The sequence below is a fragment of the Sprattus sprattus genome (genome assembly GCF_963457725.1).
Source record: "Sprattus sprattus genome assembly, chromosome: 16".
Classification (NCBI taxonomy): domain Eukaryota; kingdom Metazoa; phylum Chordata; class Actinopteri; order Clupeiformes; family Clupeidae; genus Sprattus; species Sprattus sprattus.
In genome coordinates, this window is record NC_137914.1 from 29,344,501 (window position 1) to 29,358,200 (window position 13,700).

A 13,700-nucleotide genomic window follows, 5' to 3' on the forward strand; every position below is an offset into this window, starting at 1 on the left:
AAGTCACCTAAGATGAATATCTACAAACTAGTGTTAGTTGTAATATAGGTTACGTTCGCGAGATAATATGAAAATTATTCTTTCATAATTCCGTATTGTAACAGTAACGCTTGTTAGCCAAATGTACGGCAATACTGCTGTAATCTGTAGACTACTTGCTCTGATTCTCGATGTAATGATTGCTTGTTCTGTTTTGTATAGCTTCTAAGTATTTTCCGTTTATTTTCCGAAGATATAACACGTAACGAGAATAGAACAGCAAAGATGCAACGTGGTGGCGACAGGCAGTCAAAGTTATAGTTTGCTGCAGTAAGAAAGACAGGATGATGACCAGGCAAAGAAGAGGAAAGGTAAAAATTGGCAGTCGCAGTATGAATTATCCATCAATAATATTGTTTGGATGGACAAGTAGTAATGTCACTATCTAAATATGGCATTAACATATTAGGTAAAATTACAGTAGTGTCAAGTCTCGCCCTGTTAGATAGTTTATGTTCCCCCAGTGTTGTCATTATCTATGTTCTGTGTTGTGTTTGTTTACTCATCTCTCCTCTCGTTTCAGACACGTCACGCCCTACCCTTGTGTGTGCTCCGCCCTGTTGATTGTCTGTCTCGTCATGATTGTTGTCACCTGTCCAGTCATGATTGTTGTCACCTGTCCCTCATCACCTTGTGTGTATATAGTCTGTGTGTCCCTGTCTCTCGTTGCCAGTTCGTCTTAGTTTCTTTATGTCTCTAGAGTTCCAGCGTTTTTCAGTGTTCTTTGTTCTCTTGTTGCCGACCTTGGATTGCCTAACGGATTACGTCTCTGCCTTTCCCCTTTCCGGATACCCTGCCTCATCTTGGACTGACTACCCGTGTACCGAACTCTACCGTACGTTCAACGGATCACGCCTCTGCCTTTCCCCTGTCTGGATACTGTGCCTCAACATCGACTGCCTGCCTGTGTACCGACCCTGGACTGTTATTACTACGAACTCTGATTGTGTACTTGTTTATGGACTGCCATTACGTGTACAAATCTCAGTAAAGGAATTATATTGCACATACCTCTGTCTTGTCGTGCGTTTGGATCCACAGTCGCAACTGAAAGCATTACAGTACGACCTGACCAGTATGGATCCAGCCGACATGGAGGCGGTGCGTGTGGCTCTGCAAACTCAGGGAAAGAGGATCGTGCAGACCGAGGAGGTTCTGCAAAATGTCAGTAATGAGGTGACTGGGATTTCCATCCAGGTGGGCCTACTGTCTGCACAGCTCGCACAGCTGTTGACTCAAATTAACCCTCCTCCTGTCGGACAGCCTCAAGCTCCCATCGCAGCTCCAGCTCCGCTGCCTGTTCAGGTGCCGTATGTTAAGCAACTTAATTTCTCTCACCCCGATAAGTTTTCTGGTGAGTCTGGTGACTGTCGGGCTTTTCTAGTCCAATGTGGGCTTCATTTTGAAATGCAGGCGCTATAATTTTTGACCGAACGCGCTCGGGTCGCGTACATTATATCTTATCTTACCAGCCGAGCTGAGAAATGGGCGACTGTCGAGTGGGCGAGAAACACCCCTATCTGTGCTTCAGTACAGTTGTTTACGGAGGCCCTTAGCAACGTTTTTGACCATTTTCCTCATGGCAGAGAGGCAGCAAGATCCCTGATGGATTTACGCCAGGGGAATAGGAGCGTCAGTACTTATGCCATGGAGTTTCGCACTCTAGCAACAGAGAGCGGTTGGAATGACGAGTCCCTGTTTGACGCTTTTATGCGTGGAATAGCAGGTCATATAAGGGATCACTTGACAGCCCTCGAGATGCCAAAAGACCTGGACTCCCTCATCGCCCTCGTCAACATGATCGAGAACCGGATTAAGTTGCGAGAGAGAGAGAGATCCAAGCAGCAGGTCTTCCCTCTGTTCCAGAGGGGTCCGGCGACTGATTCTCGTGGTTCCTGGAGACCTTCCGCTCGGCCCAGTCCTATTGCCGGCTCACCAGCGCCTCACGTGGATTTAGAGGAACCTATGCAGTTGGGTCGGACCAAACTCACTGCAGAAGAACGCCAACGTCGGATACTTGAGGGGAAGTGCATCTACTGCGGGGAGATGGGCCACTTCATCTCGGCATGCCCATTAAAACTGTTACTCACCCTGTTTTAGTAGACTCTGGAGCTGATGAGAGTTTTATCGATTGGAGATTAGCTAAAAGATTAGAGATTTAATTAATTTCTCTTCCCAAGCCGTTAGAAGCTCACGCTCTGGATGGACGCCTACTATGTAGGGTGACTCACCGCACCTGTCCTATCAAAATTGACTATTTCTAAGGATCACACAGAGAGTCTGAGTTTCTATCTTCTTAACTCTCCATCACACCCTCTCATTCTGGGTTTCCCATGGCTGTCAAAGCATAACCCTCACATTGACTGGTCCACAGGGAGAATATTGGGTTGGGACAAGAGGTGCTCTGTCACCTGCTCCTCTTCAGTAGCTACCTCAGAGGGTTACCACATTTCTGATGTATTGTCTCCTATCAGCCTTGGACTCACTGCGGTTCCAGGCAGCTCTGCTATTTCTCAACCAGCATCGCTGGACTCCGACTTCCCGGATCTCTCCGGGGTTCCTTCGTGCTACCTCGACTTCAAGGAGGTTTTCAATAAGACCCGGGCCTCTGCTCTACCTCCTCACTGACCTTATGACTGTGCCATTAATCTGTTACCAGGTACTTCACCCCCTAGGGGGCGCCTGTTTTCCTTGTCTACACCAGAGGTAGAGACCATGAGGAAATACATTGAATCCTGTCTGTCTACGGGACTCATTCGTCCATCCTCTTCTCCTGCCGGTGCAGGATTCTTTTTTGTCGACAAGAAGGATAAGTCTCTTCGTCCCTGCATTGACTACCGAGGGCTTAACGACATCACCATCAAGAACAGGTATCCTCTCCCTTTGATGTCCTCTGCTTTTGAGTTGTTGGGGAACGCCAAGATCTTCACCAAACTGGATCTAAGAAACGCATATCATCTGGTGAGGATAAGGGAGGGGGACGAATGAAAGACTGCCTTCAACACTCCTAGTGGCCACTATGAGTACCTTGTGATGCCCTTTGGATTGACCAATGCCCCAGCTGTGTTCCAGGCTCTGGTCAATGATGTCCTCCGAGACATGCTTGACCGTTATGTTTTTGTGTACCTAGATGACATTCTCATTTTTTCTCCAGATGAGACGACACACGTTCAGCATGTCCGGCAAGTTCTGCAACGCCTTCTCGCCAACCAGCTGTTTGTTAAAGCAGAGAAATGCGAGTTTCATGTTCCCTCCGTCTCGTTCCTGGGGTTCATTGTCTCTAAGGATAATATTGAGATGGACCCTACTAAGGTCAGTGCAGTGACAGTATGGGCTACTCCGTCTACTCGCAAGCAATTACAACGCTTTCTGGACTTTGCTAATTTTAATAGGCGTTTTATAAGAAATTACAGTTCTGTTGCTGCTCCCCTGCATTCTCTGACCTCTCCCATCAATAAGTTTCAGTGGTCTCCCTCAGCGGAACGAGCCTTCCAGAGGCTGAAAGAAATTTTCACTACTGCTCCTGTCCTCACTCTTCCTGACCCACACCTACAGTTTGTGGTTGAGGTTGACGCCTCCGATGTCGGAGTTGGTGGCATCCTCTCTCAGCGTTCACCAAAGGACAACAAACTCCATCCCTGCGCCTTCCTCTCCCGACAGCTCTCTCCTGCTGAGAGGAATTATGATGTTGGGAATAGAGAGTTGTTAGCCATCAAGGTGGCTCTGGAGGAGTGGCGTCACTGGTTGGAGGGAGCAGAGGTTCCTTTCCTGGTGTGGACTGATCATAAGAATTTAGAATACATCCGTTCTGCTAAACGGCTAAATTCTAGACAGGCCAGGTGGACCCTGTTTTTCACTCGGTTTAAATTCTCTCTGTCTTATCGCCCTGGCTCTAAGAATGTTAAACCTGATGCACTTTCCCGCCTGTTTGATCCTAGCTCTGCTCCCAGATCCCCCTCCAACATCCTACCTCCATCCTGTGTGATAGGGGCAGTCACGTGGGGAATCGAAGAGGAGGTCAGACAGGCTAATGTTAACTGTCATGTGCCGGAGGGCTGCCCCCCAAACCGGTTGTTTGTTCCTGTGCTCCTTCGTTCCCAGGTCATCCACTGGGCCCACACCTCCCTGGTTTCTTGCCATCCTGGAGTACGACGAACACTCTTCGTCGCCGGGCAACGGTTCTGGTGGCCATCCATGAAGAAGGAGGTCGGGGAGTATGTGGCGGCCTGCTCGGTGTGTGCCCGGAACAAGGTTTTCCACCGCCCTCCCTCGGGTCTGCTTCAGCCGCTTCCTGTGCCCCAACGTCCTTGGTCTGACATCTCTTTAGACTTTGTCACTGGGTTACCATAATCTGAAGGTAATACCACAGTCTTAACAGTTGTGGACAGATTTTCTAAGATGGTGCATTTTATCCCCCTGCCCAAACTGCCTTCTGCCAAAGGGACTGCGGAGGCAGTATTGTCCCATGTTTTCCGCATACATGGTTTTCCCAGGGATGTGGTGTCAGATCGAGGACCGCAGTTTATTTCGCAATTCTGGAAAGCTTTCTGTTCTCTCCTTGGTGCCACGGTCAGTCTCTCGTCAGGATACCATCCCCAGTCTAATGGTCAAGCGGAACGACTGAACCAGGAACTGGAGACGGGACTACGCTGTCTAGTCTCCCAGAATCCAACCACATGGAGCAAACACCTTATCTGGGTGGAGTATGCGCACAACACGTTACCCAGCTCTTCTACTGGTCTGTCTCCTTTTCAGTGTGCTTACGGCTACCAGCCACCGCTGTTCCCTGACCTGGAGACGGAAGTCAGCGTCCCCTCTGCACAGAAGTTCATCCACCGTTGCCGGCGCATTTGGAAGGGAGCCCGGAATATGCTCCTGAGAAGCGCGGCCCAGTCTAAGAGGATGGCCGACCGACGACGGATTCCCGCTCCCACTTACCAGCCTGGTAATAAGGTCTGGTTGGAATCCCGTAAGTTGGCTCCCCGGTTTGTGGGACCATTCCCAGTGGCTAGTATCATTAACCCTGTTGCAGTGCGCCTCAAGCTCCGAAGGTCGATGAAGGTTCATCCCACTTTCCATGTGTCCCAGGTCAAACCAGTTATGGAGAGTCCTTTGGTTCCCCCCGCTAAACCTCCTCCCCCTCCCAGGCCGCGGACGGCAGTATCTGGTGGACTGGGAGGGTTACGGTCCTGAGGAGAGGTCATGGGTATCTACCAGTAACATCATGGACCCGTCCCTCATCCAGGATTATCATCGTCTCCATCCTGACCAACCTGGGACGTCAGGTGCCGTCCCTAGAGGGGGGGGGTACTGTCAAGTCTCGCCCTGTTAGATAGTTTATGTTCCCCCAGTGTTGTCATTAGCTATGTTCTGTGTTGTGTTTGTTTACTCATCTCTCCTCTCGTTTCAGACACGTCACGCCCTACCCTTGTGTGTGCTCCGCCCTGTTGATTGTCTGTCTCGTCATGATTGTTGTCACCTGTCCAGTCATGATTGTTGTCACCTGTCCCTCATCACCTTGTGTGTATATAGTCTGTGTGTCCCTGTCTCTCGTTGCCAGTTCGTCTTAGTTTCTTTATGTCTCTAGAGTTCCAGCGTTTTTCAGTGTTCTTTGTTCTCTTGTTGCCGACCTTGGATTGCCTAACGGATTACGTCTCTGCCTTTCCCCTTTCCGGATACCCTGCCTCATCTTGGACTGACTACCCGTGTACCAAACTCTACCGTACGTTCAACGGATCACGCCTCTGCCTTTCCCCTGTCTGGATACTGTGCCTCAACATCGACTGCCTGCCTGTGTACCAACCCTGGACTGTTTTTAACTACGAACTCTGATTGTGTACTTGTTTATGGACTGAGGGGAGGGGGGCGATGTGTTTAGCATTCTCACCTCCCGCTGACAGAGGTGCGAAATGCTCTTATTAGCATATTAACTGTCAGCAGTCTAGCCACACACACCCTGCTGCAGCCATTGGTTGAAAACGACAAGCAATTGAATTAAAACGTCTTGTGATTAGACGGAATGAGATTCTGTCTATAGGTCAGCTTTCAACTGACAAAACGTATCCCCTCCCATTTACAGCTATTGCCCCATAAAAACGAAATTAAAATGTACACGATAATAATTTAATTAATATTCTGTCTCTAGGGTTTTGCTCCGGGGTTATCACATTTCTTGATTCACCTTCCGTTGTCAGACTTCTGTTTTTAGGGTTTTGATTTCGGGGTTATCACGATTCTTGCTTTGCCTTTCAGTTTCAGAGTTCGAGTGTTCCCATGTACTTTCGAGGCTGTTCCACTCATATTCCGGAGCTTCCTCTCTGTAATGTTCACTTTTGGCATGTAATTAAACAGAGTCGGGCTTACTCTGATATTGAGATAGTCATTTCGCAACTTGGGACATGTTTGCCACTCGTACATATCTAACCTGTGTCTTTTCAGGTAGATTTTACGCGAGCTTCGTGAGATTTGAACCTGCGCTCTTCAGGTTAGTGGTACGATGTAGCTAATGGTGCTGCTACTAACCGCTTAGCCACCTTTTCTGGTAAGGATTTAGCTAGTCGGTGCGACTAAGTACCTGGTTTATCATTCCTCCCCCCTCTGGGGTATTTCTCTTCTGTTACTGGAGCCAGCGAATTGGGAATTGTTTAGTGGACTTATGTGACGTTTTAATTATGTTTACGTAAAGGCGCCCGAGGCAACATTAGAAACTTTAGACTCGAATAATAAACGTTCAATTTCTAGTCTTTTTTACACGTAGTAAGTTTCAATAACACCATACCATTCGACCATCGACACCATCGACATTCACAGTGGTGTAGTGGTCCCTGGAGAAGTGGGTATACTCTTTATTTATTTATACAGCACAGGATAAACACCCTGTTTTGAGAAGTGGGTATACCCAATGCTGACTGAAAAATAAGTGGGTATACTCCGTATATCTGCGTATACACTGGACTAGGCCTACACCACTGGACATTCAAGGAGCAAAGATGAGACGTCGTTGTGTGGTGAGAACTGATAAAAAAAATCGCCTGCCTTCTGTTTTCCACGGTAGTCCGCATGTTATGCTAGAAATGGCTAAGCATGGGTGGGATGGGGAAAGATAACACCTTTCCATCCAGACGCAAATTTAGCTAATCGGAATCTGTAAGTGGTTTCCAGATATATATACAGTGGTGGCCAAAATTATTAGAACACTAGGCATATTTAAGAGTTTTCAGTTGTTTTTGTTGAATTGGCCATTAAAATACCCTAAAAACGAATGAAATATCTACAAAGTCATCATTATGCTCTATAAACCATAAAATAGAGCCATCATAATGAGATTTAGGTAAATTTCCGTACAAAAACAAGCTAGGCCTATTTCGCTGTCAATGTCACACAATCATGTTCCTGCACAGAAGAAGCCAAATTACTTTTGTAATCATTGTCAGGTGTTATTGTGGTTAAATTGATTGTGATGCAAGAGTCTTAGGACACAGCTCTGCGATTCTTTTGAATGTATAAGGCCTATCCTGCTCATTAAGTGATTGGTAACATCAGGGTTTTGTCACTGAGGCCACACCACCAAAAGGTATAGATCCAAAGCCTCTAGAAGCAGTCTTGAAGCACATGTTGCTCTTTGAACATGCCTAAGGTGAAGAAAGAGCTAACAGGTGAGCAATGGGTTCGAATAAAGTTTTTTTTTTATGCTGGCTGGAGTTACTGCCGCATAGCCAAGGACTTGAGCTGCAGTCCAAGCACTGTAAAGTACACTTAAGACCACCATGGCACCAGAACCGAAAGGGGAGAGGTTTCAAAAAGAAACTCTCAGACTCACAAGTGAAGCATCTCAAAATTCTCAGTCTTCAGGACCGAAGAAAGACTTTACAAGAACAGTGTGACGAGATCAACATCACAATGACTAATGGTGCAACAGTGTCTTCAAGAACTGTCCGTCGGAAACAGGGAGAAGGACTTTTTTGGCAGAATAGCAGCAAAGAAACATTACTGAAAGAGAAGAATTGAGTGTAATGTCTGAAATTTGCAAAAGAACACAAGAAATGGACAAAGAAAGATTGGTTTAAGTGTTGTGTACTGATGAGTCCAGGTTTGAATAGTTTGGCAACAAGCAAAGCGTGTATGTTCCACGAAGTGAGGGGGAGAGATATAAAAATAAGTGTCTCTTGCCAACAGTTAAACAAGGAGGGGGTAGTATTATAGTGTGGGGTGCAATTTAACACTAAAAGGTCTATATCCCTCGTCCGGGATATTTTTTTTTTTGAGTTTTCGTCTTAGAGACATAAAAAGAACAACCACGGAAACATTGAACCCTTTTCTAATATAATTGCTGAGGTCTTCTAGAATAGAATCATATATTCCATTTGTGCATCAATGTTTTTAGTTAAGCAAAATGTACAAAAACATCAAGGCATGTCAGTCAACTTAGAAAAGTCTAAAAGGCCTTGGACCTTAGAGTGTTAAGCCTCAGGAACAGGTGACTTTGGCTAAATTGATGGCATCATGGATACAAAAGTATACCACAATATTCTGGTGAGGCACGGAGTTCCTTTTTGGAGATGTCTTATTGGGCCTGGATTTATTTTCCAAGAGGACAATGACTCTAAACATTATTTTAACTATTGCCGGATCTACCGCCAACAAGGAATCTGCTGGAACATCGAAAATGATGGACCGGCCCTCTCAAAGTCCGGACTTCAAACCCTTCAAGCCAATTCGGGGCAAGTTGGAAAATAACCTCGACAGATCTATTGTAAATTCCAAGGAAAGCCTTTGGCTTGACTTGCAGAAGGCATAGGATAACATAAGTGTTGAAGTTCTCAAGAAATATATTGACTCTATGCCTGAGAGATGTGCTGCTGTAATTGCTGCAAAAGGTGGACGTACCACATATTAAAGTTAAAAGTGGATAAAAACAGTAGGACTCACTTCATCATATATATGTTGTGCTCAGAACAGCCATCTGCATGTTTCATGAACATTATGAAATTAAATCATGTTTTGGAGGCAAAAAAAAGGTAATTATTCTCAGATCTGTCAGGTGTTCTAATAATTTTGGCCACCACTGTATATATAGTTGATCTCTCTTATTTGACAAAGCAGTGAGTTAGCTGTCTTTCAATGTCTCTTGTCGAATTATGTTTATGGTGGTATGTGTTTAAAAGTTTTAACTTAGGCTATGTGTAATGCTCCTAACTTATATATTATTATTTCACCTTAATGTTCTTGATATTCGTTTCTGGCATGTAATTATACAGTCAGGCTTACTCTGATAACAGTCATTAAGAGTCGTTAACAGTCGTTAAGCAACTTGGGCCATGGTTGCCACTAGTGGGGATCGAACCTGTGACTTTCAGGTTTTTTAAATCAGTGAAGCAGTGACGGGTGCCTCCCCTGGCGGGGGGGGCGGGTTGTTTTCAATCCAGGTAAATTCAATTAACATAACAAAACCAAGGCCTGGCCAAGGGAAGGGGTGGGGGGGCTTTCACACCAATGTGGGCTTCTACGGCAATACACAGGGTCGAAGACTGTCGTAAATCCCACATTTCATGCAGTGTCTGTGCATCTGTGTGTGCCGAGCATGTATGTTTCACTAGTAACTGGTTTGGTTTAATCTGTGGCTGTGAGCTCAGTGTGGGTGTGTTATTATTATTGATAATAACTGTACTCGTTCCTCTCTCTCCCTCTCACGCTCTCCCTTTGTTACACTCATGCAGGGACGTGCAGTCATAGGGTCATTTTGAAAAGTTAAGAAAAAAAAAAATATGTATATATATATATATATATATACATATATATTATAAAATAAATATTCATATTTCTCTACTAATCTGTGGTATGGGTGTAATTTCTGCAGGATTCCGATCATTTCGAGCATTTTTATTATCAAAATCGCTGAATGTGCGCACTTCCGCTTCCTGAAAACATGGATGTGCCGTCAAGGGAGGCAGATGCATTGGTCTCTATGGGCAGCTGAGCCAGTGCCTCACTAAAGATTGCGCAATCACTCCAAACTGGGTTTTACGCATGCGTGCGCAAGCGTAGATGAGCTCAAAACGCATTGAAAAATATTGTTAGTGAGGCAAACAGTACCACTGCTTCTGGAAGAGTGGCGAGCGAGAGCGCAATTGTCGGGTATGTTGGTTTTTTTTTAAATTGGGCTTCTTCTAGGCTTCTCTAGGCGAACATGGAAGGTTGTATTGCTAAGCTGAAGCAGTTCTCAAAATTGGACTTGCAGTCCAAACGTGAAATGATTAATAATGGGAGACCAATGGCGGAGCTAAAATGTTTGCTTCAAACGACGGGACCGAAGGGATTGACATTGCATTGGAGTGTTTCATGTTTTCCAACGGGACATATTCATGCGCAACACAAACCTCGCTAAAGGCTGCTAGGTGCAGGGGAGCCGTGAATGGATTGGGAGCTTGCGAGTGCACCAACTTTAAATTATACCGGTCAGTAGAACATTTTGGTATTGTGTGCTATGTCTGTGGTGTTTAACTGTTTGCTTGTTAATACGTTGTGTCAATAAATATGTAAGTGTCAACTTCGAATTCAAGTGTCCGAGTTGCAGTGTTGGACAAGCTACTTGATTTTTGTAGTGAGCTAAGCTATCAGCTACTCTACAATAAATTCAGCTTCACTACACAGAAGCTACCACTCGAAAAAAAAAAGTAGCAAGCTAAGTTACATAAACCTGTCAAAAGTAGTTTGATACATTAGAAGCTACTTAGCCTGACGATGTCATACTCATGATTCTAGTCAGAATATGAGTCTGATACCGGACCTTTGGGCTGTGATTATGGGGCGTGTTTCAACGAACTAGGAAAGAAAATGCCTATTCGCTGAATTGGATACCTAGAACCAATCAGAGCAACGTAGTAGCCTATTACCATCTGATAGATTAAACTTTTACCTGATCCCTAGGAAGGACGGCAAAAACATCTTTTCAATGACAAATGCCTTAATCGCGTTTCTCTGTTGAAAATGAATGCGCTGTCAATGTCTGTTGAGATATGCCTGCTCACGTTAATTAATTAGCATTAAGGCTACAAGCTACAGTTTATTTCGACGGGTTTTTTGTGTACACGTTAGCAATGATATAACAATAATGGTCTAGAGAACTTTAGTTAAGACAAATAATACTCTGTAACATTCGTGTTGCACATGCACAACTAACCGAGTCAATGTAGACATTAAAAAGTCGTGTAGATAGCTTAATTCACATAAAATATTCCCCACTAAGCACCCGAGACGCGGCCATCTTGGTCGGAGTTCGAATCTACCGGTTAATTCAACTCAAGCGTTGGTATCTGTCCATCAACGTATAAAGCCCGCCCTGCCAATTTGATTGGTCCGGTTTGATCCTACCGATGAAACTCTCTCCCAATTAACCCAGAGCCAGACCAAATCTCCCTGACAAAAATGTTTGTGGGCGGGGTTTGGGCTGGTATCCAGGCTAGAAGCTACTTTCAGTTAAACAAACTGCATGCCAAGTCAATGCAATTTTAGGGATCAACACAACTGTCCGTCAGATAAAAACGGTTGAATGGATGAAATTTGTGTGTTCGTATGTTTGTGTTGGATGTCATTGACGTTGACAGGAACTTTTTCTTTGGATTACAAAGAAGGCATCTGAAAACATATTTATATCTCTTATAAAGTGACGTACTTTTGAAGGTTTGGCTGTTGAGTCAGGTATTCAAACGCAGATGAAAACAAATGAGTGCAGAAGACCTCGCCTACCTTCATCTTTTGTCTATTTTGTGCATTTTCGCAATTCGACTCCCTGAGCAGACAGCATGGACTTTTCACTTTTTAACTTTCATCATCTTCAGCTGTATCTAAATATCAACAGCATTCTAGTTATCCGGTTGTCTAGAATCTGCATGCAAACTACCCATTTAAAATTAGGGGAGAATTCATTTTAAATGTATGAGCAGCGTCTGGTGTACTTGAAATGACAATATCTATCTATCTATTTTCACTCGTCTCGCCTAAAGTGATGTTCTGCTTAATTTTTGTGTTTGATGGCTGCAGGGAAGCCTGTTATGAATGAACATCAGAAAGGTCCAGGATAAATTAGCTTTCGAGGACGCTACTGCGGTACTTGATCAATAAAAGAGCTTAGCTACTGAAAAGTTACTTGGTTTTGTAAATAGCAACGTTACTGCCAAGCTACTGACAAATGTAGTTAAGCTAGTAGCGTCGCTACAAGTAGTGACGCTACTGCCCATCACTGCCGAGTTGTGTAAAAGGTTATACTTTCCCTAGACAAATTGAAATGAGCCATATCATTGGTGGGAGGGCTACATACGCTACCTTGTAACTATTAATATCTTATTTGACACGTTGTAAAAGTTCAATTACCACACCGATACGTTTAGCTGTAGGCCTATAGCCTCGTAAAAGTCAGTTGACTATTGAGCCGCCTAACTTCTTATAATAATAATCGTTTAAAAGTAATAGTATAAGACATTAAAACATAACGTTTTTTTCAGTTCTGGTGAGATGACAATTTTTAAACCATAAGCATATATACATGTATGATGTAAACATTTCTATTTTTTTTAAACAACTAGAGATCGGAATGACGTAATCACTTCCGGTTTCTGTGCCTCACCAGCTGCGAACCTCACCGCACGTCACTGCACTCATGTATAAATGCATCGTGATAACAGAGGACTGTTAGTCTCTATATTAATGCATGTGTAATTGGGCTCTAATAACTGAGCTGTTGTTTTTGTTTTGCTTCCTGTGTTGTGGAGGTTGGCAGGTAGGCTGTGAGAAGGAGGGTGGCAGGGATTGATGCGGTGCCGGGTGGGTGGCCCTGGGAAAGATGGAAGTAATTGAAAGTGTCCCGGGCTTCACCACGTTCCCCTGGGACACATTCATCACTGCCTGGGCCTGTGAGAAATGCGTCTTCGTCATGATGAATGCTCCTATACAGGAGGAGGCAGCTGCTGTCTTTCTGGAGGTTAATAAAAAAGACATACAGGAGGAGGAGGAGGCCCACGGAGGAGCCCCTGCATTCACATGCTCCCATTGTGGAGCAGGATCGCATGCTGTAACATTCAGCTTAACATGCTCCCATTGAGGAGCGGGATTGCATGATGTAACATTCAGCTTAACATGCTCCCATTGTGGAGCGGGATTGCATGCTGTAACATTCAGCTTAACATGCTCCCATTGTGGAGCGTGATCGCATGCTGTAACATTCAGCTTAGCATGCTCCCATTGTGGAGCGGGATCGCATGCTGTAACATTCAGCTTAACATGCTCCCATTGAGGAGCGGGATCGCATGCTGTAACATTCAGCTTCACATGCTCCCATTGTGGAGCGGGATCGCATGCTGTAACATTCAGCTTAACATGCTCCCATTGTGGAGCGTGATTGCATGCTGTAACATTCAGCTTCACATGCTCCCATTGTGGAGCGGGATTGCATGCTGTAACATTCAGCTTCACATGCTCCCATTGTGGAGCGGGATCGCATGCTGTAACATTCAGCTTCACATGCTCCCATTGAGGAGCGGGATTGCATGCTGTAACATTCAGCTTCTGCCAAGAGATGCTCTGGAGATATCTTTTTATTCACAAAACCGAGTTCCCTCGCCGGGTGCATTCAGGCACAATAAAGTGATGCCGCACAGGAAAGGACC